This window comes from Triturus cristatus, chromosome 5_1, assembly GCF_964204655.1.
Source record: "Triturus cristatus chromosome 5_1, aTriCri1.1, whole genome shotgun sequence".
In the NCBI taxonomy this organism is placed as follows: Eukaryota; Metazoa; Chordata; class Amphibia; order Caudata; family Salamandridae; genus Triturus; species Triturus cristatus.
Window position 1 is genome coordinate 162,833,703 of NC_140587.1, and position 26,530 is coordinate 162,860,232.

The window sequence follows — 26,530 nt, forward strand, 5'->3', positions numbered from 1 at the left end:
GAAAAACAAATTGTTGAGGATTTGTTGTTCTGTAAAGAAATCAAAGGTGGAACCACAGGTCAAGACTTGTATGCGGTTGTGGATGATTTCATGCAACTGAATCAAATTGACTGGGAGAGATGTGTTGGAGTTTGTACAGATGGGGGCCGTTCAATGGCAGGATGCTACCAAGGACTTCAAGCTCGCATACGATCTAAAGCTCCTAATGCTGTTTGGACACACTGCATAATTCACAGAGAAGCACTGGCAGCAGGAAACCTCAGTGAAGAACTGCATGGTATTCTGAAAATTGTCATCAAAGTGGTAAATTATATTAAAACAAGACCATTGAAAGCAAGATTTTTTGCTAAACTGTGTGAGGACATGGGTGCGGAACACTCATGTCTCTTGTTCTACAGCAGTTCTCGATGGCTGTCTCTAGGTAACTCCCTGCTTAGGGTGTATGAACTGAGGAATGAAATCTACTCATATCTACATGGTGATGAACATTGTTTTGCTGACAAGTTTATTGATGCAGACTTTCTAATACAAATGGCTTTTCTTTCTGATCTATTTGAAAAACTGAATGCACTGAACAAGTCCTTGCAAGGCAATAATACTAACATCTTGCAACTGTCAGACAAAGTTTCAGGCTTTAAGAAGAAAGTGATCCTTTGGAAAAGCAGTCTAAGCAAAGGTGACTATAAATGTTTTCCTTCATTGGACCAGTTCCTGCAGGAGAATGAGATGGCGTTAAAGGAGGAACTGAGGACAGTTTTTGTTCTGTATTTGTCTCAACTGCGTTTTTACCTTGATAAATATTTTCCAGAGGATGAAGTGGAGCCAATAAAATGGGTGAGAGACCCCTTCAACGCTGAGATACCTCAGCATTTCAACAATGAGGAAGCAGAACAGCTTATTGATGTTTCAAGTGACTCAACATTGAAAGTAAGGTTCCAGTCTCAGTCACTGCTTGAGTTCTGGTGCCAAGCTGGAGATGAATATCCAATGATTAGCAAGAGAGCCCTGCATGGTTTGATCCCTTTTGCAACTTCGTACCTTTGTGAAGCAGGTTTTTCAGCAGTTGCAGTGATAAAGTCTAAATATAGGGCAAAAATTCACCTTGAAAAAGAAATGCGTGTTGCAATCTCAAAAATAACTCCAAGATTTCAGGAGTTATGTAAGGAAAAACAAGCACATCCATCTCACTAGGATTTGTAAGGTAAATTTCGGACTCTGTTTTACCTGTTCATTGAAAAGATATTTTATTACATAGAAATTTGCGAACTATTGTTGTGTGGTTAATAAAAGTTGCATGGAAACATATTTGGCTATTAATCTTGTATCGTTTCACACTTAACAAAGTTTTATTAAACAGCTGTTATCTTCGTATTTTGTTACAAATATGATTATACTACCTTCATTGCATCCCAATTAATTTAAGGAAGACAACAGGAAGTACTCCCGAGGTCGGGCTTACATCCCCCCGCCACCCGCCCACCCGTAAAAAAATGTTGGGGAGCCACGGCCAACTGCCAATTAGGTCAAGGGAGCCATGGGTCAAAAAAGTTTGGGAACCACTGGCTATAAGGCTATTAGAACATTCTGCCACTAGAGGGCAGAATGTTCTAACAAAGCCTTCAGGGAGCGCGAGGGGATTGAAATCCCCTCGGGCTCCCTGAAGCCTTTGTTCACAGCCAGAGCTGTGAACAAAGACACATTGGAATGTTGGAGCTCCGGGCTTATACCAGCCATTATAAGCCCGGAGCGCTCCATTGATTTCCCGGATCAGGCATCAACCATCACTCTTCTATTTCACTGAAGCTGAAATTGGACCCTTCCATATTGTCAAAAAATCCTATCCATTCCTTCACCACCCAGGGCAGTTTCACTAAAGAAAAAGAAGGGGGAAAATCAAAATATGTCCTCTCGCAACACAGCTCTCCCGCTAATGTGCAGTTCAAGTTGTGTTTAGAACACCCTCATTCTGATTTGACATGATCATTCCCATGAACTTGCACACTCCCTTCCTCTCTTTGCAAGAGTGAGTCTTTGTTCTAGATGGGTACTCTCTGTATGCCCGTGTACCTGAGCCATTGTGCCCTCTGCACTTCAGTCACCTAACACTTTAGGATGTTTCTGAACATGTCCCCTCAATTCTAGACAGATTTTCCCTTGTTCCAGAACCAGAATCCCTCCAAATGTGGCCTCTGAAGTCTCCTACCTCCTTTGGGTAGCTGTTTCTCTCCATAGACAGATGTTCTAGTCTCTGCTAGTATCTCATCGGGCATGTGTGTCTCTCGTCAGGTTAGAAGTCACTTGTGTGAAGTGTTTCATTGTTTTTTTCTCTATTTCCCCTAAATATCGGAAGTCTTCCTAATGAATAGGAAGAGCATTGAAGAGATGGAGCAACTAGCAAATGTAGAGATAGGATTGTGCATGGATATTGGAGCTCAGCTGTGAAGGACATTATGAGCTGATGGGGAGCATTGTACTCACTTTAGTAGCCAGGGGGTCTTCTATATAAGAGGGGGGCCTATACTGTTCAGTGGGCTCTGTGCTGAGCATGAGCCCTGTTAATTGCTGAGTGGAGAGCTCTGAACTTAACATATAGCATGTACTGGACAGATAGATCGGCACTTTGCACTGCACTTAACGCCGGGAGACTCATGCCAGAGCAGCAATTTTGCGCTTTATAAATCCCCTTCATTTTAGCAGAGTAGACCTATACTGAATATCTTGGGGTGTGAGCGTTATGCCTAACTAGAGCTCTGCACTCGATAGGGAGTCCTCTAATAAGTATGTATGGAGATTTGTATTTAGAAGGGTGCTCTACGAGTAAGAGGCTCCGTTTGCCCAGTAGTGTTGAGCAGGACAGCTGGTGATTAGTGAGCTCTGTACTGAGCCAATGAGAGACAGGATTTTACAAACCAGGATATTCAGTATCATACCAGGGGTATCTTTTGACTTGTTTCTAATGACATTTCTTGAACATTGTGATGTAATATGTACCATCTGAACTCCTGTTTTTCAAAATTATACAACAATATTTCTGGAAATGTATGTTGTAAACTCAATGCATCAAATGTAACCTTTTTTATTGATTTTTCTTGCTGGGGGATTACCCACTCTGGAAGGCTACGCCACAAAGGTACGGAATATTATACCCATAAAATAAGTCAGTAAAAAGATGTAACACGGTGTCCATGCTATTCTGTCCTGCTCCAGCTACGCCACAAACGTACGGAATATTATACCCCTCGAAATAAGTCAGTGAAAAGATGTAACACTGCGTCCGTGCTGTCCTGCTCCAGCTACGCCATAAAGGTACGGAATATTATACTCCTCGGAATAAGTCAGTGAAAAGATGTAACAGGGCGTCCGTGCTATCCTGTCCTGTTCCAGCTACGCCACAAAGGTACGGAATATTATACCCTCGAAATAAGTCAGTGAAAAGATGTAACACGGCGTCCGTGTTATCCTGTCCTGTCCTGTTCCAGCTACGCCACAAAGGTACGGAATATTATACCCTCGAAATAAGTCAGTGAAAAGATGTAACACGGCGTCCGTGCTGTCCTGTCCTGTTCCAGCTACGCCACAAAGGTATGGAATATTATACCCCTCGAAATAAGTCAGTGAGAAGATGTAACACGGCGTCCATGCTATTCTGTCCTGCTCCAGCTACGCCACAAAGGGACGGAATATTATACCCCGCAAAATAAGTCAATGAAAAGATGTAACAGGGCGTCGATGCTATCCTGTTCCAGCTACGCCACAAAGGTACGGAATATTATACCCTCAAAATAAGTCAGTGAAAAGATGTAACACGGCGTCCATGCTATCCTGTCCTGTTCCAGCTACACCACAAAGGTACGGAATATTATACCCCTCGAAATAATTCAGTGAAAAGATGTAACACGGCGTCCTTACTATCCTGTTCCAGCTACGCCACAAAGGAACGGAATATTATACCCTCGAAATAAGTCCGTGAAAAGATGTAACACGGCGTCCGTGCTATCCTGTCCTGTTCCAGCTACGCCACAAAGGTACGGAATATTATACCCCTCAAAATAAGCCAGTGAAAAGATGCAACAGGGCGTCCGTGCTATCCTGTTCCAGCTACGCCACAAAGGTACGGAATATTAGACCCTCGAAGTAAGTCAGTGAAAATATGTACCACGGCGTCCGTGCTATCCTGTCCTGTTCCAGCTACGCCACAAAGGTACGGAATATTATACCCCTCGAAATAAGTCCGTGAAAAGATGTAACAGGGCGTCCGTGCTATCCTGTTCCAGCTACGCCACAAAGGTACGGAATATTATACCCTCGAAATAAGTCAGTGAAAAGATGTAACACGGCATCCGTGCTATCCTGTCCTGTTCCAGCTACGCCACAAAGGGACGGAATATTATACCCTCGAAATAAGTCAGTGAAAAGATGTAACACGGCGTCCGTGCTATCCTGTCCTGTTCCAGCTACGCCACAAAGGAACGGAATATTATACCCTCGAGATAAGTCAGTGCCGAGCCGTCTGAGTTTAAATAAGCATTGTCAAAGCCAATGATGAGGATGATGTGAGCGCCGGAGACCAACAGACTCACGTGAGGGACTAAATAAAAGAAAGGGAAAGCAAGTCTAAATTCCGAGCTATAGAAGGCGCCCGGCTGCGCAAGGGTCCGAAACGAACAGGGCGCAGAGCTACACGGTACAGAGGAGAGATGTCGAGTTGCGCATGTTACATGGTTCTTGAGAACGGCTTCTTCCCCATCTTGGTCTTGCGCTTTCATAAAATACCTTTCCCAGACAGCAGGTGGCAGGCGGCGCCCACATTATAATAATACCCTGGCGTTCGGGCCACTTGGTCCCGTCATTGAAGTCACTAGCTGGCCGTGGACCCTCCTAGCAGGCTACAGAAACATATTGGAGGTCGGACTTAGGTTCAGTCCCTTAGAGAAGAGCTGGTGAACAGAAATACGCAGCATGTTCTGTTTTTAGGTCTCGCCTGAGCCAGCGCTTTAGCTTTTGTAAAAGGGGGATGTGGAAGTGCAAACAGTAGCTTTTCAGGCCTCCAAATACAGTGCATGTGCGCCGGGCGCACGCACCATTTGGCAGCCTGAAAATCACTGCCTGATCACTTCACAGCCGCTCTGATGTCCTCAGTGAGCCGCGCGGCCACTGAGGACATCAAAGCGGCCGCGAAAGTGCTCACCATATGCTCTGCTTCTCCCTCCTCCCTTTTCGTCACTTGTTTTGGTAGGCACCAGGAGATGAAGTGATTTACCGATCACCGGCTGCTAAGCCGACCCGGAGGCTCGTACTTACTCCACATCATGTAATTGAGACAAGATGCTGTTCGCATCGCATGCGACAGTGTGCTATTTTTGTTTTCGAAGCGCTCTCCTGCGGCCAAAATGGGCAAGAATGCATTTTGCTCTAAAAAAAAGTAACTTACAGTGCCACTCTGGCATTTTGCATAATGTGCATTTGCCCACGTAACTTTGTGTTTCTTCCCCGGGAAAATATTTATCCGGTTGAGAAAATTCTTTTACACTCCAGGGAATTCCGGCGGAGGGGGATCTGTCTCTGTCCCGTTCATCCCCCCTTACAGCTCCTTTCGCTCTTTCCTTGTATGTGTGCTTGCGGGGTTGATTGCGGGGTTGCAACCTAGCTTCAAAACGTGTGTGATACGAAAACTGCACATTTTGGGTGTTTACTGCATCTCGCAGCCCCCCTTTCACTCACCTAACCCTCACATTTATGGTGGTGCGAACCCCACGGCCCCCAACCCTCCTACAGACGTCTTGCTGTCATTTGAATCCTGTCTGAGGTGACATTTCGAAAGGCAAATGGCTTTTGTTATTGAACGTTTGTTTGTTGGGGTCTACCCACTGCACAGACCCCGCCCAGCATAAGCGCCAGAGCGCTGTAGAGAGCAGCGTGCGCATAATACAGCGAAGGCAAAAATCATAGCTAGAAAAAACTCAAAGGGGCTTGGTGTGGCCTAACGGCTAGAGCTGCTGGCCTTGAAGCTAGAGAACCAGCTCAAGCATTCTTTGATTCTGGGCAAATCACTCGTGCCTTAAAAAAAAACGCATTCTTTTGTAATGCAACCGGTGCTTATGGAACACGCTCCGGTTCCTTCGGGTTGAGTTCGTGCTATATAAAACTGCACACAGCAAACATTTTTTTACAAGAGTTCAGGACGTGATGGGAAGTGCACAGAGGCAGGCAGAAAGTTTTAAAATCTGGTAATTCTGTGCATGCGCTCTCTTTTTGAAACAAATTGCTGTCCAGGGCGTTAGTGGCGTCCACTTGCAGGGAACAAGACTACAACTCCCACTTACAATTAACTGGTATTTCGTGTTTTCGTTCTTAAAAACGCGGCAGCTAAATAAATAAAATACGTGGTTTAAATTACCACACATGTAACAGTGGGAAGGTCACCATTATAAATCACTTTGAATTTGATAGTGCTTTTTGTAACGTGAAAGAAATCTCTCAGCCAATCAAAAAATATCCCAGCAGTTACTATTGAAGCAAATTATCGCCTAGTTTACCAGAGACTCACTATCACACCAGACATGCGTGGTACATTGGGCATACGTTTTAACAAGCATTTGAAACTGCTGCCAAGCAGAGTGAGGCATCCTTAGGAGAGGAGACTTGCCTCGGACTCTCCACCCCGAAGGCCCAAGAAACGTGGCAGCTGAAGAGGTGTAAACGAAGCTTGGCCGAAGCGCTCAGCTTGGAGACCCCCAGGCACTTGTGAAACGGGAGCAGGCAGGTTCGTCACGTTGTGCACGGTGTTTATTTGATATCAGCAGCAGCATGGGCGTAAGTGTATTAGGTTAACACAAATGTAATGGTGGGGTAATGTACTGTAACTGCTCCCCTGTGACGCTGAGCTATAACTCAGTATTCATTTAAAAATCAATGTTTTGTTGGAAAACCGTGACCAGCACTTTCCCCAGCGATGTTTTCAGCACGTTTTCTGCTTCTGTCCTCCCAGCACACTACACACACACTACACACCACACACACAGATTTCGGGGGCGGGGGCTAAGACTTCCAGCCATAGGCAGAATGGCTGTAAGAAGGGGTGAAAACACAACAAATGCCTCATTAACGAGTAAATGGTCTTTTAAAGACCCGTGAAGTACTCTGGTGCTGCTGCAATTAGACGGACGCCAGCCCGCGAGGCTGTCTCAGCCGGGCTGTCTCACACGAGGTGGGGGGGGTCTGAAGCCCGGTGAGCCCAATGGGTGTTGTGCGCCTGCACACCACACTTTAATTAACAAGCATTTGCAATGCAATAGGTCTCGCATTTACGCGAGTTTAAGCTATTGGCATTGTAAATGACGATGCCTTTTATTTATGTTTGAAAAACGAAAACACAAATAAAAGGCATTGTTATTTGCAATGTGAATAGCTCAAACTCGCGTAAATGCGAGACCTATTGCATTGTAAATGCTTGTTTTATTTTAATCATGCATGTACGGGTTTTGCCGGTGAAGTAGTTGTTTAGTAATCTCATAATCCTGACAGAATTGAACAGTGTAAATCTTGGGAACACGCTTCCCACCTGAGAAGGCCTAAAACATTGTGCTTTGGACGTCACCGTGGCACAAGCACGTATACAGAACTTCCCATATGGAATCCAGCCGAGGTATATGTCTAACTATTCAACCATTCAGCCTTCTGACTCGCCCACCCACCCTTTCATCTAACCGCATGCTTATCCGTGTATGCATCGACCCATTCATCCGTCCGTCTATGCATTCTGCGGTTAATAAATCAATGTGTTTTCCATCCATTCCGCCATCCATCTTTTAATTTTTCCTTCTGTCTTGCCACCTATTCATCAATTTATCAATCCATTTGTGGAAATTTAGTTCGTAACTGAACATTATCTGCGCCATCTTGTCTCTCCCCAAGCGCCACACGCGGAAAACGCGCGACGGCCATTTTAGGCACCATGACCTCATTGCCGATCGCCAGCGCGTCCCTCTGGCGCAGCGAACATCCCCCCGGGCGCCTGACCACCCCCGCTCTCTCATACATGGGCCATAAACCCTCTCCTCCTGCGCGACCCTGCCATGGAACCACATCCCACGCCTGACCGACACCTTCTTTCATCCCATACATGGTCATACATCCCTTTGATAACCCCCTTCCTCTGCGCCCGACTGTCCGAACTGATCCCAGGCCATCACCTAGCCCTGCGGACGCAGTTTTATTGCCCCTACTGTAAAGAAAGCACCTCACATCTAAGGGATTGCAGTAGATCAAGGCCCCCAACCCCTGTGACCCGATCAGTCGCACTCACCACCCGGGAATTGGCGGAATGTCCAGCTGTGTGATAGCCATCTCCTACTGTGGGTGGGGTGGGGACTTCCACTGTAGATATGTGTGGGAACGAGCCTGACGTGGGGATTCCAAGGATGTCTTTCCATACAAAGTCTCAACAAGAATGTGTAACATGTAATAAAGCAATAAACCTGTGTATAAGAGGCCAGGCCTCAGAGATGTGGTTAGAGCACCTCGAGACGATACCTTGCTGTCCGATCTGATGTGTTCTGCTCCGACGGAATAAAACTTTGTTTCCTGCCTTCCAGTCTCCGGCGCCTGCCTCTTTTGTTGGTTAATCATCGAATGGTGTAAGAGGCGATTACCGCCGGGCAATACTTGAAGTTACCGACTGAACCTGCCCACCATTTAACAATTGGCGTCCCAAGCGTGGGGCCCATCAGCGACACGTGGATCCAGTGGGAGAGGTCCTGACGACAAAGTGAACGACTGCAACGATCGGGAAGAGCTCCTGCCTGATAGACCCTCGTCTGGCAGCCGATCATCCGAACTTCACTGGTTCCGAGCAGACCTCTCTCGAGTGATCTACGGTCCTGACTGGGAACCATCAGGAGTGCCGTGGCAAATACGGAGAGTAGAGGACGATCGGGCGCTGGAGGCGGAAGACGAGAAACTGTCCATGCGGTCCGGGTAAGGTCGTATAACACGACAAGTTGCGAAACGATTGATTGATCGAAAATACTAGTATTGCTTATTTGATTGTTCTTTGAGATATTCGCTGTCTACAAACGGGGAAGAGTAGAAACACTCTCTCCCTTTGCAGATAGTGGAGGGTAGGTAACGCAGACTTTTGTCCCCCTTCGTAATCTGTCGTGCCTATTATTCTCCCCACTGATTGATTGTCCGAACATGGATTGTTTTTGACGAATAGTGCTTTTTGAGATATTCTCTGTTTGCAAATAACGTAGAATAGAAATATTCTGTCTAGTCTTTGCAGATAGTGAAGGGTAGGTAACGCGGACTTTTGTCCCCCGTTGTAACCCGTCGTGCCTATCTCTTTCTCACCATTGATTGATTGTCCGAACACTGGTTGTTCGATATTGGTACTTTGGAGGTATTCTCTGCTTACAAATAACGTGGAATAGAGATATTCTGTCTAGTCTTTGCAAGCAGTGAAAAGATAGGTAGTGCAGACTTTTGTCCCCGTTGTAACCCGTCATGCCTATCTTCTCCCCACTGATTGATAGTTGGTTCTGCCCGGACCGCTTATTAGAGATGAACCATCCGGCTCCACTGGAAGGCACCCCTAATAAGGACATGTTTACTAAATATGGACTAGTCGCTGTAGCCTATAGACAACTCCTTCCTCCTCTCTCCCTCTGACCTGGCAGTCCCTTTCTCCCTCAGTTTCCACCTAGCCCAATTCCCCCCACTCCACCTGGCACCTGTCCCCCTTCATCCACCATCCATAACCTACAGTTCCTGTCCAGCACCATCCTCTCTTTTCACCTCATACTCATGCCCTTCCTGGGACCCCCCTCATTCCCCCTCTCCCTTCTTCTCCACGAACCTGTGGCATTCATCTAACCCCATGGCCTCCCCTCCCTGCTCAGCCTCTTCTCCTCTCCGATCCCCTTTCCTTTGGCCTTCATTTGACCCCCCTCCTACTCCTCAACCTTCTCCTCCTATTTTTGATCTCCACTCCTCCCCTCTGTTCAACACCAGTAATAATTTTTTTCTTCCCACCACTGTGTTTCCATCCACTCCTATCGCCCACCACCTTCCCCCACCTTCTACCCTTGCTCCCCAAATCCCCATCCATTCCCCTACCCCTCCCCCCCTCTGCGCTTCCTCTGTTATCTCGTTCCCCCACCCTGCCCCGTTCTCCCGCACTCCCTGCTCTCCCTCCCGTTTCCCGATCCTCCATCCCGCCCCACCCTCAATCACCCTCTGCACCACCTCCCTTATCCCGTTCCCCCACCCCTCCCCATCCCCACACACCCTCCGCACTCCCACCCTTTTCCTTCGTGCCTCCCAACACTCCGTGCTCCGCCCTCCTCTCCCTGGAAAATAAACTTGATTCTCTCATCTCTTCTATCTCCCAGCTTGTAGCTTCTATCTCACTTAAGTGCCAAGAGGTCCCCCTTCCCTAATATCCTCCCGAGGAGTTCCGTGCTCCCGCGCCCCAATAAAGCCAACCACAGTTTGTCCTCTACAGGCATCTCCAATTTACTAGCCAGCTACAAGTCCACCAGCATCACCCCCCCTCCACCATCCTCTCCTAAGAATTCCACGCAGTTCACTATTCAGACTATCTCCTCTGTCAGAACCTACCAGCCTACCTCTTACCGGACACCCTGATTCAAGAATCTCATCCCTATCTCATCTCATCCCTATCTCCCTTAACAGCCCTAACACCCCTGTCACCAAAACAGTTGCGTCGGAGCTGCACTGCTTGCTCCACAACTGCAGATCTGCAATCAGACATAAATTGGAAATCTCCGACATTATCACCCTCCAGAAACTTGACATGTTCTTCCTCACTGAGACCTGGTTTAATGACTCCTCTCATACTTTGTTTGATCTTCTGGTACCCACCGACTACTCTATCCTCAGAAATGACAGACCAGACAAAATTGGGGGTGGTGTCGATATCATCTTCAGGAATTCCCTTCAAATGAAAGCCTTCCCTACCATCCCTTTCCGTATATTCGAATGCCTATCCCTAGAACTTCAAATACATCATGGCTCACCCTTTAGATTCCATGCCATCTACCACCCGCCCGGTAACTGCTCTGCCTTTGTGGAGGAACTCATTGACTTCATCAGTGACCAATTTTCCCAAAATGACAGGCAGATCTTCCTGGGTGATTTTAATCTCCAATGGGGCTCTCTGGAAGACTCGCCTGCCAACAAGCTTGCCACCTTTCTCTCAGCCAATGATCTATTCCAACATTGCTCGGAAACCACTCATTCCAAGGGCTCAATTCTGGATCTTGTCATATCCAAAGCAGACCTGCTGACTACTGCTTCCCCTATCCATGTAGACTGGTCTGACCACTTCCTCGTTCGCTTCCGTTTTCACCTTTCGCACGTTATAACGCTCGGTCAACCTAAAAGAGCTACTACCTGGTTCCGCAACACTAAAAACATTGATCTTGTCACTTTTTGTGACTCTGCTATGCGGTCACTTCCTAAACTTGACCCCAACATGGATGTCAACGTTCTCAACTCTGTGCCTCTCAGTCATAGCAGTCGAAATTAACAATGTAGCTCCACTGCAAAGCAAAAGGAAAACACCCACCCCCTCAGCACCGTGGTTCAATAAAGCCCTCTACGATGAAAGGAAAAACCTTAGAACCCTGGAGAAACATTGGAGAAAATCTCCTTCCACCTCTAATCTCTTTCATTTACGTTCAGCAAGATCCAAATACCACAACCACATCTTCCATGAAAAAGCATCACATATCAGATCCCTCCTCGACTCAGCCAAAACAGACCCCAAAAACTTTTTGACCTCATCAAAAACCCAAACTGTTCTCCTTTAACTACTAAGCCTGAGGACTCCACAAAGAAAGCAGCCGATTTTGCTATTTTCTTTGATGAAAAGGTCAAAGCACTGGTGATTCAGGTCACCCACCCCACCCCCTTTGAGGAGCGGAAATCCTTAGTCACCTAGCAACACTTTGACGACATCTCGGAAGATGAACTCCTCAAATACATCCTCGAAACCAAACCATCCAACGATTCTTCTGACCCCATCCCTAGCGGCATCGCCATCGATTTCTACACCCATACTCTCTCTTACTGGACCAGGCAAGTTAATCTCTTCCTCAGTCAAGGCTCCCTCCCTGTCGCCGTTAAATCAGGACAGGTTACCCCTCTTCTAAAAAAAAAAAACCTCCGCTGATGCGAACGACCTCAACAACTTCCGCCCGATCACCAACCTGCCTTTTCTGTCGAAAATCGCCCAAAAATGTGTTGCGAAACAACTGGCCCTACATATTATGGACAATAATCTCCTCGACGTTTTCCAATCTGGCTTCATCCAAAATTGCAGCACTGAAACAGCCCTGCTGCAAGTGATTGATGATGCGCTGCATATACTCGACTCTGGGGAATCGTGCCTTCTGATTCTTCGAGACCTCTCTGCAGCCTTTGACACTGTTAATCATAGTACCCTCCTGAACACTCTTCAACAGAGAATGGGATTGGATGGCACAGTGCCTAAATGGTTTGCCTCTTTCCTCTCGTACAGATCCCAAATGATTAAGATAGCGAACAGTCTTTCATCCCCATTGGCTGTAGGTCAAGGCATCCCTCAAGGTTCTATCCTGGCACCCACCTTGTTTAATCTCTACCTGGAACCATTAGGCAACCTCCGAAGCAAATCTGGGATCCATTACCATCTATATGCGGATGACACTCAAATCTACCTCAAGGTGTCTTCTGCACATGATCTCTCACTACTCAACTCTACTCTCCACTCCATTTACAACTGGATGTTAGGTCACCAACTCATTCTAAATCCTGCCAAAACTGAATTCCTCCTCCTTTCTACCTCTCGCTCACCTCCTCCCATTCAATCGTGGATGGATCAGCTGAACTTACTAAACAGCAAACCCATCATTGTCGACAGCGCTAAATCCCTAGGTGTCATTCGCGACAAAAGACTCAACCTAATCTCTCACATCAACTCTATTGCCAAGAACGCACGGTACTGCTGCAGATCGGCGCATATAAATTCGCCCTACTTCCACGGACAGAGTAATTCCACAGTCATACGCACATATACTCATCATACGCTAGGGCCCATCACACTAACATTCATAACTATTACTCTATCCACACTGTAAATACGAGAGGAAACCTAAACCAATCTGCATCTAATTCGAGGTCAATGCGACCTAAAAGAAATTGTCTTGAGTCATGATTTAAAACACAGGAAATACATTCGGAATTCAATAAATGACAAAGAAATAACCACCCGAAACTGGAATTCAAACAAATGGTTGTTTATCTAAATTAGTTCAAAAGAACGTCAATCAATAGCAAAATCATTATTCACATAGTTACCTATTCTAGCTAAATAGGTCAGGACAGGTCTCTCAGTAAAGTCTCTCGAGTCGCCGTCCTCTCAATCAGCATCGAACCTCTCTCGAGCATAGGTTCAGGAAGAAATGGCCAAAATCGGAGCAGACCCTCTCTAGTCTAGTAGTATTTATAGGGAAAATATCAATTTTGAAAATAACAAACAATCTCTAAACGTCCGTTGAGCTGCTGAGCAGAGCGAGCAGGAAAGGATATTGTTTTGCAACATTTAGAAAAACCTCCGCTCTCGAATAATCACAAAAATAAAAACATGGAAGAAGGAAGCTTCAAGCTAAAACGATACATTCATGAATGCTCTTCCTCGGAATCACAGTGAAGCCACCGCAATATTATCAAAGTTCATTGTGGCTTTATTCTTCTCCAAGGGCACTTGGCAGCAAGCCTGGAGCTGCTGTACTCACGGAAACTTTTAATTCAGACAGAGGCTGTGGTCAGGTGACTTTCAACCATGTTCAGCAAGGCCTCTTGTTAAATTTCAATCACTCGAGTGCAGGCTGTAAATAGCGGCCATCTTGGATTAGGCCAAAACGGACCATCTTAATTAAAAGAAATACAAAACAACGTTACTACATCATAATGATTAAACAGTGTTAATTCCCACTAACACCCTTATGTGTATGTAATTATCTAGCCTTCTGCAACACAAAGAAGCATTAGAAGCACGTTATTTTAAAGCGCAAACACATTACAAATAACACTTTAGCCACACATTTAATTAATCCGCTCACTAATTTAGTTCACGTGTTAATAAAGCAACATAAATGCATTCCCGCGTGTAATTTCTCTTTCATTAGTAATGTTGATTAGTCAAGACTTCTAACAAAGTTAGTAATTAATGATTATAAATCAGTCATTTTAATCATGACATATAACGTAAACTGGAGTTTAAATCTCAATAAATTTTCAATAGAAAACTCTGCTCCAGCAATCCCCCCTTTGGTGATATATTATCACCACAAAAACCAACCCAAAAAAAAAATGTAGTCCCATTTCTTAGGAGAAATTGAAATGTCTTTTCAAATCACTACACACCAGACACTTTCATCACCCCTCTTTGACTCCAAGTAAACACTCTCCCTCAACTCTTCCAATTCTATTTCTTGTGGGTCTCTCTTTGGCCTCTTTTGTTTCTTTTCAGTATTCTGTCTTATTATTTTCTTTTTCCCTCCCCTGTTTTTACAACACAAACACCCTAATCTTAGTATCAATAAAGCAACAATCACACATGTCAAAGGAAATAAAATCTTACCAATAATAGTACTACCTATTTTAGCAATAAATCTCTTAACAGCAACTATCTTATTAGCTATTTTAGTCCAGATACTTACAGCTTCCAGTGGTACTAATTCTTCATGCAAATCAGTAATATTTTTGATATAGACCTTTAGATCTTTGCTTTCATCAGGAATGTAAGTGCAACAATGTTGAACTTTCAGCATTCCACAGACTCCACCCTCTTTGGCCAATAGAATATCAAGGGCAAGTCGATTTTGCATAGACATGGCGCGTACGGCAATCATCTCCGTATTTACCAAACGAAACCCTCCAGCGGTACTTGTCGATAAGCGATCCACCACTGTTGACAGTTTCCGAATTCCATATGCATTTAATGAAATTCCCACTGCTGGAATTAAAGCTCAAAAAATATCTCCTACAATTTCTGACCAAGATTCTCTCTTAAAACGGGTTAGTAGATTAATGTGTTCTACATCTTCTATCTTATCTATATGAAAAATATTTGGAAAGACCAGGCCAACATAACACGTGCCATACCAATGGTCGGGCAACCTGTAATAAGCCTTATTCCCACAAATATAATACACTCCCGGGAAAACTGGATCTTCTCCTCCCTTGAATCCCCATCCTGTTGCAATAAAGTATGTATCATGGCACTCACTAGCCCCAACAAAAAATGCATCATATTGGGATTTCCTTCTGGTAATGCATAGTTTACCCTTCTGTGGTGCATCTAAAGCCAAAGTTGGACTGGCCCCATTCCTCAACTCCTTTCCCATCTCAATATCCCATATTGTCTCACTCATTTTATATTTCCCTGCCTCTTCATGCATGCTCATTCTCCTTTTCTCTACCATGTCCAGGAAAGCTTTTTCTTCTTCTTTCAAACTGCAAGTTAAATTGTTTGTAAAAATGTAATCTAATGTTAATTCTTCTGTCTCAATAAAAAACTCACCAAAAATGTTAGCTTCTTTAGCAGGGTTCAGTTTCTTATCCATAGGCAACTGCCCAAAAATGTTATCTTTGTTAGACATCGCATAATCTATTTTCCCTAGCAAATAAAAAACACTACTCAACACACTACATGAAATCCCATACGTAGCTGGTAGATGGTGATAAGTAACACCCTCTGAAACGGATGCAGGCAATTGCATACAAACGTAGCAATCCCTTACTTCCATTGTCTTTACGTATTCGTACAACAATTTTGAAAAAACATTGCTAGAAAAATCATTAATTGACCTATCTTTATGTATGTAAATGTTACTAATTCTAGTTGGAACTACTCTCTGTGAACTCTTCTCCATGTTAGTCACATTCTCAGTAGGTATTCCAAAGGTGTCTAGTGTAACTCTAAAAGTAACTAGTAAAGCAAGTACACCCCATAGTAGCACTAATAATCCTGTACAGCAGCAGCACATTCTACACCATATTCTCAAGAAGGCACATCTACTTTGATTATTTTCTGTGTTAGCCATGTTATTACTCTGGCAGTGTCTTTTGACTTAGCCTCTACTACTCCACTACTGAATTTCTAGAACACTAGATTATTTCAAACAGCTAATTTTAGATTTGATTTTCTTCTTTTCACCCTTTCCAAGTGACTCCTTCAGTTTACTCAATTTGGATTTTCATCACTTTTCACTTCTTCAGCAACATCAAATAGTATCAGATCTTCAACGTCCTGAGCATCCGACTCTTCTCCAATGTCAGTCAAGATAACTTTCAGGATTCCAACAGTTTTCTCCTCCTTAACCACTTCTCGTATGGTCCCCTCTGGATTTCCTTGACTTTCTGTCTCTTCTTCTTACAGTGCCACATACGTCCATTCCGGTGACCTATACTTCTGGTTAGGTTTTCTGATTCTCTTGATCTCCTCTGGTTCTTTTGATACTTCTTGTTTCTCACCCTTTGCTTGATTCTGACTCGACTCCTCGTTCACCTGTTCAGCTTTCGATGAACTTGAACTTGCTCGTGTCAGTCTGTACCTTAGCCTCTTTATCGTGTTGGGCCAAAGATTTCCTCTCACAACCCTTTTCGGTCTCACTTCTTTATTATTTCTTTCTCTGATCCAAGTTCTCTTTCTCAGAACTCAACCCTCTGATTTCTCATTCTCACTCTCATCCGATTCTGTTTCATTTGCCTCTGGTCCATGAACAACTTTCTTTTGCTCCACAGACTTTTTCTCCAGCGATTGAGATTTCCCTATTTCTGTCCCTCCCCGGGTCTCCGACACGCAATCTTCTTGCTGTCTACTTGTCCCTTCACCTAGCTTATCAGGAATATTCCCTACACCTCCTCGGGGGTCTTCCGCAATCTGTCCCTCTCTATCTTCCTCTGACCCTGCTTCTTCAGGATTAATCTCAAGTGGATTCTCAATCTCTTCATTTGACTCAGGTGTAGTCTCTGTGGAATTGTTCCTTTCTCCTCTTTCTTCACCACTCGTTGTTGGAACTTCAGGCACTCTTACAGAATCCGATCTCTCTTCTGAGACTCAATGTTTCTCTTGAAGTCTCTCTCGGGAAGAAAAAAGAATCACCTAACTCTTTCTCCTTCACCCCTTTCAGGATTCTTTTTTCTTCTCACTTGTTTGGTTTCTGGATCTTCACTGGAATCTGACTCTTCAAAATACTCCTTACCAGTCCCATCCTTTGGATTCGGAACTCTCAGAGTATGACTTGCATGAACCCAGTTTTTCACACCAGCACACTTTACTGCAGTTGTCGTAGTCAAAATGACTTGTCTTGGTCTTCCCCACCTTGGAACCAAGCAATTTCTTCTTCTGTGCACTTTAATCCTCACCCAGTCCCCTGGACTCAGATCATGGGCTTGCTTCTTTTCAAGTGTAGTAGCGTCTTCTCCAACCTGGTGAAACACAGAATGAACTGCGTCAGCTAGGCCTTTACAGTAATCCAAAATCATGTCATCAGTTATTGTCATCAACTTGTTGACAGGCACGAAAGCATGTCTCATCGCACGTCCCATCAATATTTCATGTGGACTCAACCCTGTGGTTCTGTCTGGAGTAGACCTAATTGTCATTAGCACTAGAGGCAAGACATCAGGCCATTTCATTCCAGTGGCTAAACACATCTTACCAATTCGGTTTTTGATTGTGCCGTTCATTTGCTCAACAACGCCAGAAGCCTCTGGTCTGTATGCACAATGTAGCTTCTGCTGTATGCTTAATGCTTCACAAATCAAACCCATGAGCTCATTGTAGAAGTGTCCACCTCTGTCTGACTCAATTGTCACTGGGAACCCGTACCTAGGAATCAACTCTCTTAACAGTAACTTTGCCACTGTTATTCCATCATTTCTCCTAGTCGGATAGGCATCCACCCATCTTGAGAACAAACAGACTACGACTAGAACATACCTCAATCTGTTCACTTGGGGCATTTCAATGAAATCTATTTGCATTCTGGTAAAAGGACCTCCTTCTCTGCCTATTGTTCCTAGACTTACCACTGTTTTCTTTCCAGTATTGAACTGCTGACAAATCAAACATCTTTGACAGATGCTCTCTGCAATCAGCCTGAACTTTGCATTGTACCAGGTTTGTTGAAAGGACCTAATCATAGCGTCCCTCCCCAGATGTCCCTGGCCATGATACATCCTTGCCATTGTTGATAGCATCGAGTTAGGCATGACTGGTCTTCCATCTCTATAGATCCAAACATGATCTGTCTCTCTTGGGGCACAACCTGCCTTGATCCAATCTCTCATTTCCTCATCTCCTGCTTCATCCTGCAACTGTTTCACTTCATCCCACATTTCCAGGACATTAGTAAACATCACAGAACAAAAAGACATTTCCCTTTCTCGTGCCCTATTAATCGAATGATTGTTCTTTGCACAATACTGTGCTATGTCAATTGCAAAACGATTACCAAGGGTTACAAAATCATCTCCTTGTCCATGAGCAGCACATTTTACAACTGCTAGTTCTTTAGGCAGCTGTATCGCCTCAAGTAACTTCCCAATCACTTCAGCATTCTTTATTGGAGTTCCACTCGATGTCAAGAAACCTCTCTGTAGCCAAAGTTGGCCAAAATCATGAACCATTCCAAATCCATACTGACTATCAGTCATCACAGTTACTCTCAAATTCTTCCCAAGCTTTTGTCAATGCCACCAATTCAGCCACTTGAGCAGACCTTACTCCTTTCAAAGACGAAGCTTCTATAACTTCTGAAACTTTGCACACCGCATATGCTGCACTCCGCACACCATCTTCTATTCTCAGACATGATCCATCCACAAACAACACATGATCACTCTCAGGTAGTGGCAGATCTCTTATGTCTGGTCTGGGTTTTGTGCAGTAATCAAGCACATCCAAACAATCATGATCAACATCATCTCCCACATGCACATTTTCAGCATCTGGTAACAAAGTTGCTGATTCACATTCACACATCTCTCAAGAGTCCCATTTGATGCTCCCAGGATGATTTTCTCATATTTAGTCAGCCGACTATGTGACATATATTGAGTTCTGCTTCTTGTCAAAAGAATTGCCACATCATGAGGTACGAACACCCTTACAGGATATCCCATTATTATACCCTCACTCTGTTCCAAACTTCTGCATGTAGCAGCTACTGCTTTCAGGCAACCTGGCAAACCTACAGCTACGGGGTCAAGTGTTGATGAGAAGTACGCAATGGGCCTTCTCAGTTGTCCATGTTTCTGGATTCACACTGAAAGTGCACAACCATTCCTCTCACTGCAGTACAACTCAAACTCCTTCTCATAATCTGGCATTCCCAAAGCAGGAGCTTCACACATTCTGTTCTTCAACTCCTCAAATGCTGCCATTTGTTCTGCATTCAGTTCCAATGGATCTCTCACCTCACTTTTAGTCAATTTAATCAATGGCTTTGCTATCAGGGAAAAATTACTTATCCACTCACGACAATAACCCACCATCCCCAGAAACATCCTCACTTCCCTCTGGGTCATGGGGCTCTCATTCCTCTGATAATTTTGATCCTGTCATCAGTTACTTTTCTCAGACCCTTTTCAATATTGTGTCCAAGATAATGCACCTCTTTCTTGCAAAACTGCAATTTGGCTGGAGATACCGTTAACCCTCCATCTGCCAGATGATTTAATAAAGCTATGGTATCTACTTCACAAGCCTCACGTGTTTTCGATGCCACCAGTAGGTCATCGATGTACTGCACTAGTACTGAACTTTCAGGCATGATCAAACTTTCCAATGATTTCTTCAGTAACTGATTGAATATCGAAGGACTCTCTGTATACCCCTGTGGGATACGACACCATGCTAAAATACGCTGTCCAAACCGAAATGCAAAAATCGGCTGGCTGTCATGATGCAATGGAATTGAAAAGAAAGCATGACACAAATCAATTACCGTGTACCACTCAGCATCATGAGGAATCTGATACAAAATCACTGATGGATTTGGCACAATGGGACAACATGCCACTACAATTTTGTTAACCTTTCTCAAATCCTGTACAATCCTGAACTTTCCATTAGGTTTCTTTAGCCCCATTATCGGTGAATTACACGGGCTACTCAGTAACTCTCTCAAAACACCCTGTTGAATCATCTTGTCAATTATAGGGGTTATTCCCTCAATTATCTCTGGTGTCAATCTGTACTGTGGGATATTAGGATAAACGATTCCCTCTTTCACTGAAATCTTCACTGGATCTACATTATTCATCAATCCCACATCTTCTCCAGTAAAATCCCAAACTGCTGTTTTCACTGTGTGTCTCAACTCTTGAGGCAAATCATCTGGATTAAACACAGCATATGTACCAACAATCTCACTTTCTCTATTATCTAGAGTCATCCTGTACAAAACATCCTCATCTGGTGTCTCAAAAGCTATTCCATCCGGAGTACAGAAAATTGTGCAATTCATCTTACACAATAAGGCCCTACCGAACAAATTCACTAGACTGGTGTCACAGACTACAAATCTGTGCATGTCTGAACATTTCCCTATTCTTACCCTTACTGGTTCAGTAAAACGAGTTTTAATCTGTGTATTGGCTACACCAACCACTTGGATTGCTTCATCCGAGAGAGGAAGATTTCTAATATCTGCTGACCTGACAGTTGATCTCGTTGTTCCTGTGTCTACCAAAAAAGTAACTCTCCCCATTTATTTTCCCATCTACAAATGGTCCTGCCTGGTCTATTTCTAGAGTTGCACCAAGTATGCACTCTTCCTCCTCTCTTCGGCACCGTCAATAGTCCCCTTCAGACTCACTCCCCTCATTCTTTAGCCAGTACTGCTGTACCGGGTTAGTACGTCTCGGTTTGTTTACCTGCTCATCATTGTAGAATCCAGAGTCCTGGTTATACTTTTGGGACCCTCTATTCTGCGGCAAGGGCGGTTTTGGCTCTAGACTCTGCTGTCTGGCCACCTTCTGCTGCGGTCGCTGCTGATGATTACACCCCTCGTTCTGCACCTGTTGATTTAACGATTTATTCTCATTACTTACTAATGGTGGATTCGTACACTCGGATCTCCAATGCCCCAATTGTCCACAGTTGTGACAAGGGAACTTCTTCTTGGCCTCTTCTAAATTCCCTTTTCCTGCATATCTGGGCTTATTTCCTGGATTATTTGCTTGTTCCACCAGCTGTGCTTCTGGTCTTTCTGCAACTTTCACCTGTGCCCACATTGCTTTCTCTTTCAGCTTTCTCTGTTTTGCCTCAATCTCATCACTGAAGTATTTTGCATGTCTCAAGATTTCATCAATCTTTTTACTCTGCCAGTCGACCGTATGCTCACGTATCATTTCACTTATTTCAGGTTATGTTATGTTATTTATATTTTTATAGCGCACAGCTGCCCCAGCAAAGGGGCGTCATGGCGCTATGACAGACACTACAACATAACACACAATAAAAGAAAAAGAAAATTAAACAGACACGGGAAACAGGAAAGTTTTGATCGCCTGCCTGAAGGCGAGTAGATCTTCAAGAGCTCGGATGTGTACCGGGAGCGAGTTCCATAAACCTGCCGCGAGCACCCTAAAGGAGCGGCCACCCATTCTGCTCAATTTAAAGCGTGGACAGACAGCCAGGTGAAGCCCCTCCGATCTCAAGGATCTCAAAGGAGTATAGGGCGTGAGTAGGTTGGCAAGTGCCGGCGGCGAAGCAGATTTCAAAATTTTAAAGGTCAGGCACAGCGCTTTGAACTGGATTCGCTGTCTGACCGGGAGCCAATGTAAGGCCGTGATGGTACCAGACACTGAGCAATGTCTAGGGAGGCCCACAATGGCCCGTGCCGCGGCATTTTGTACCATTTGGAGCCTAGAGGCCTCTGCTTGATTCACCCCTAACAGCAGTGAACTGCCGTAGTCCAGCCGAGATAGTATAGAGGCCTGGACCACAAGCTGTCTGGTAGGGGGATCAAAATACTTTAAAACCGGCCTTATTCCCCGCAGAATACCATAGCACGTAGCAGCCACCTTCTTAGTGTGGTCCCTGAAGGTGACCGCAGAGTCCAGCCAGATGCCTAAATTTCTCACTCCAGAAGCTGGAATGGGAGTGACACCCAACTCTGATGGCCACCACTGGTTACCCCATAGCTCAGCGTGCTTCCCTAGTACCAACACCTCTGTTTTGGTGGCATTTAACTGAAGGCAGTTGGTGCGAAGCCAGCTTGCTACTGCCATCAGACCCGCTCGGAATCTGGGGGCCTCCACCTCAGGGTCTCCACTGAGTGTCACCGCTAGCTGTGTGTCGTCCGCATATGAGGCCATCGTAAGACCCCACTGTTTGACGACACCAGCCAACGGTTTCACATAGAGGTTGAACATTGTAGGGCTCAACGAGGATCCCTGTGGTACCCCCAGCTCCAGGGGATAAGTGGCGATTGGCCAGGTGGTATAGCCACTTTAAAGGAACGATCCGATAAAAAAAGACCGAAACCACTGGAGGGCGAGATCCGTCACTCCCGCCTCCTGTAAGCGTTGGATCAGTATATGGTGGGACACAGTATCGAAGGCAGCGCTTAGATCTAATAGTAAAAGCGCTGCAGTACAGCCTGAGTCCAGTACCTGGCGAAGATGTTCCGTGATGTAGAGTAATGCCGTCTCGGTACTGTGTCCCGACCGGAAGCCGTTCTGACTGGAATCCAATATCTGGTTGCGAGCCAGATGCTCAGACAGAACAGAGTTAACGTGGGCTTCTGTTACTTTGGCAATCCAAGGCAACAGGGATATGGGTCGGTAATTTTCTGGCAACCGGGGGTCAGAGTTGGCTTTAAGTATAGGAGTGACCACTGCCTGTTTCCATGCCGTGGGTACCGTTCCATTGGACAATGACATATTGATAAGATTCAATAAGGGGTCACGACACAGTGGGGAAAGTGTGTTGATAAAGGCTGGCTTTAACGGGTCCGAGGGAGAACCTGACTTGACCCTGAGGCTGAGCCTGTCAAAGGTCTCAATAGTCAGTTCAGGTAGCATAGCAAGGGTCTCATATCCCATCGTATCGGGGACAGTAACCTCTCGGTTCTGGTGGAGTGTGTCAAAACCTTGGTAGATTTTTTCCACTTTCTCCACAAAAAAAGGAGGCCAGCTTATCACAGTGGGAATCTGTGCAAATCACCTCTGAGGTGGATCTGTTTTTCATAAGATCCTTCAGTACCTTGAAGATCAGTTTTGATGGGTTAGGGCTGGTAGCAAATTCTTGAGCGTAAAATGCGGCTCGTGTTCTGCAAATTGCTCTATGGTAGAACTTCAGCTCAGTAAAGTACCGAGTTTTCAGAGCAGGGTCATAGGATCTTCTCCAATCCCTCTCTGATTTTCGGCAAGCTTTTTTCAGTTCTGCGAGTGACTCATTATACCAAGGACTAGGTGTTTTTGTCCGGCCTTTCGACCACCGTAGAGGTATAAGAGTGTCTAAGGCATCGGTGGTCCAAGCGCAGAACTGTTGGTAACCTTGTTCCACATTAATAAAAGTGCTCAAAGGTTTCTGTTCCAGTATGCTATAAAACTCTTCAAGCCTAAGCTTGTGCCAAAGCCTTTTTAAAATAGGTCTGTCCACAGCTATAAAAGGCTTATCGTGGACCGGACAAAAGGCTTCTACCAGCAGATGATCAGTCCACCCCATCAGCCTCGGGTCTGACAACCTCACCCCATCAAGTGTGGAAAAAAAGGGGTCCAAAATATGGCCCTCTGAGTGGGTTGGAAGGGTGACGAGCTGAGTGAGTTGAAGAGCTTCAAGGTTCGCCAGCAGAGTGCTCACAGTAGTGGATGACCTATTATCAAAATGGATGTTAAGGTCCCCCACGATGTTGAAATTGGCACAACCAAGTGCTATAGGACTGACCATATCGGCCAGTGCGGACCTGAAGACAGAATCATTGCCGGGAGGACGGTAAATGAGCATACCACTGAAAGTGAATTGATGGGAAAAAGCGACTTTGAAAATAGCACTTTCACATGCAGGTAGTCCCGACGGTTTCCAATCAGCTGGAAAACAGGATTTGACTGCCATAGCAATACCACCTCCTCTTGTGGTCCTATTGGTAGTGAAGACGGTATAGTTCTGAGGGAATGCAAGATTCAATATGGCAGAATCCGAATCCAGAAGCCAGGTTTCTGTCATTAGAAAGACATCGGGGTCCTCTTTCTCAAGCAAGTCATAAATGGACAGGTGATGTTTTACCAGCGATCTAATATTTAGACACCAAATACGAAGATCTCGAGATGCAACACACGTTCGCGTGACAGGAATAGCATCTTCCAAGGAACGGATTTTAGTAGGGCTCTTAAGTGACCAGCCTTTGCAGGCACAGCTGTAAGGGCCAACTAAAGGGTCCACAGGCTTACAGACACATCCTCTGGACCTTTGCCTTATGTACAGCAGCTCGGACCGTGTGTAAGACAACATACCTGCCAGAAGCGGCGAAGCAACACCGCGACGAGAACCAGAGCCTGCCCCGCCTCGCGCTGCCTCGACGCGGACGAGCGCAGACGGGCAGGACTCTGGCACGACTCCGGCTAAGCGACGGCGTCCTCACCTGCGCGTCCCGCTGCGCGGGAGAGGGGAGCTTTAAGTAGGCTCACCAATCCTAGCGCGAGGACGCTCCAAGATGGCGCCCGAAGCTACCTTTACATCCCTACCCAAAATGGCGCCCATAGTGAACCACCCCCGAGATCCAGGCCCGCCAAAACGGCAGTGAGGGAGCCAATTATATGCGGAATGAGGAAGGGGGCAAGACCCAGCTAAAAACAGGGGAGAAGTGCAGCAAAGTAAGATAAAACAAAATCACACAATCAGGAGTTTTAAAAAGCGAAGCGCCAGCAGCAGCGCCAACAACAGCAAGTGCGCAATTGAACAAGCGTCTGTCAAGGCCGCCTCGAAACTGAGTCCGCCTTAAGTAGGCTCACCAATCCTAGCGCGAGCGCGAGGACGCTCCAAGATGGCGCCCGAAGCTACCTTTACATCCCTACCCAAAATGGCGCCCACAGTGAACCACCCCCGAGATCCAGGCCCGCCAAAACGGCAGTGAGGGAGCCAATTATATGCTAAAAACAGGGGAGAAGTGCAGCAAAGTAAGATAAAACAAAATCACACAATCAGGAGTTTTAAAAAGCGAAGCGCCAGCAGCAGCGCCAACAACAGCAAGTGCGCAATTGAATAAGCGTCTGTCAAGCCGCTTATTCAAGGTCTCAAGCCATATACAAATCTGTCTACAAAATGACTCAAATCCTTATCACCCAGGTGTTCATCTCCACTAAACTGTTTAAAAGCCAGTATCAGCCTTTCATAAAAAGCATGAACTGATTCTTTTGCTTCCTGATGTGTTCGATCTATCTTAACCCAATCTGTCTCTTTCGGGGGTACCTTATTTTTCAAGAACACAATAACCTGATCATATTTCCTCATGACCTCCGGGTCTGGAGCTCCTGTTTTCGGATGTCTTGGGTACTCCTTAGCAGGCCAATCTACAACTATTTTACACACTGCCCACAAGTCTGCTGGAACAATTATATCAAACAGACTATTCAGGTCAATCCACAGCACCTTTGACAATTTCACAAACCTGTCTACCTGCCTATACCACTCGACGGGCTTCTCTCAGTCGAGGGAAATCATTCGTAAATGACAAAATGTCCTGTCTAGTCCATGGGACATGTACATATCCTCCTCCAGGAATCTCTCTCATAGGATAAGCATCCACTGTTTTTTTTTTCTCTCATAGGGAAAGCTGAATAAGTCCTGTCCACTGAATCTTCCCTTTTCTTGTACCACCTATCCTTCCACTTTTCCACATCACCCCATTTTCGCAATAAGGCAATCATTTCCTTTATCTGCCCTGTTCTGCCAACACCATTTAGATTTTCAATGTCCTTATCCGAGAAGTCCACTCTGTAAGGCTTCTGCAGAGCTTTCACCTTATCCATGTCAACCCCCATTTCACTCGCTATACTCTTTAATCTGTCATGTGTACTCTTAGCCCTCCAGGTGATACTCTTACACATGTACAACAACTCTCCATCATGATGATTTTTCAGTATATCTGTAGGAATTGTTCCTGCAATCAGCTCCTCCAGTTCTGTGCGCAACCTGGCCACATCAATTGCCTGTGAATCTTTATCCTTCTTTTGAAGAACCTTTAACCAATCATTCAAATCCTCAGCTGTTATTTCCGTAGACCTTTTCACTGTACATACTTGCTCTGCCATCCTCTGTGGTTCCAAAATCGATCCTCCTAAACAACCAGTATTCAATCCTGAATTAGGCTGTACATCTGATCCTCCACTACATGTCATGTCTCAGCTGTCTCAAATTATTTTCTCCCATCCTCATTCCGGATTCCTCCAAAGAACAAGAACCAACCAAACCATTTCCTACATAGGGAACTGTCAAACCATTCTCACC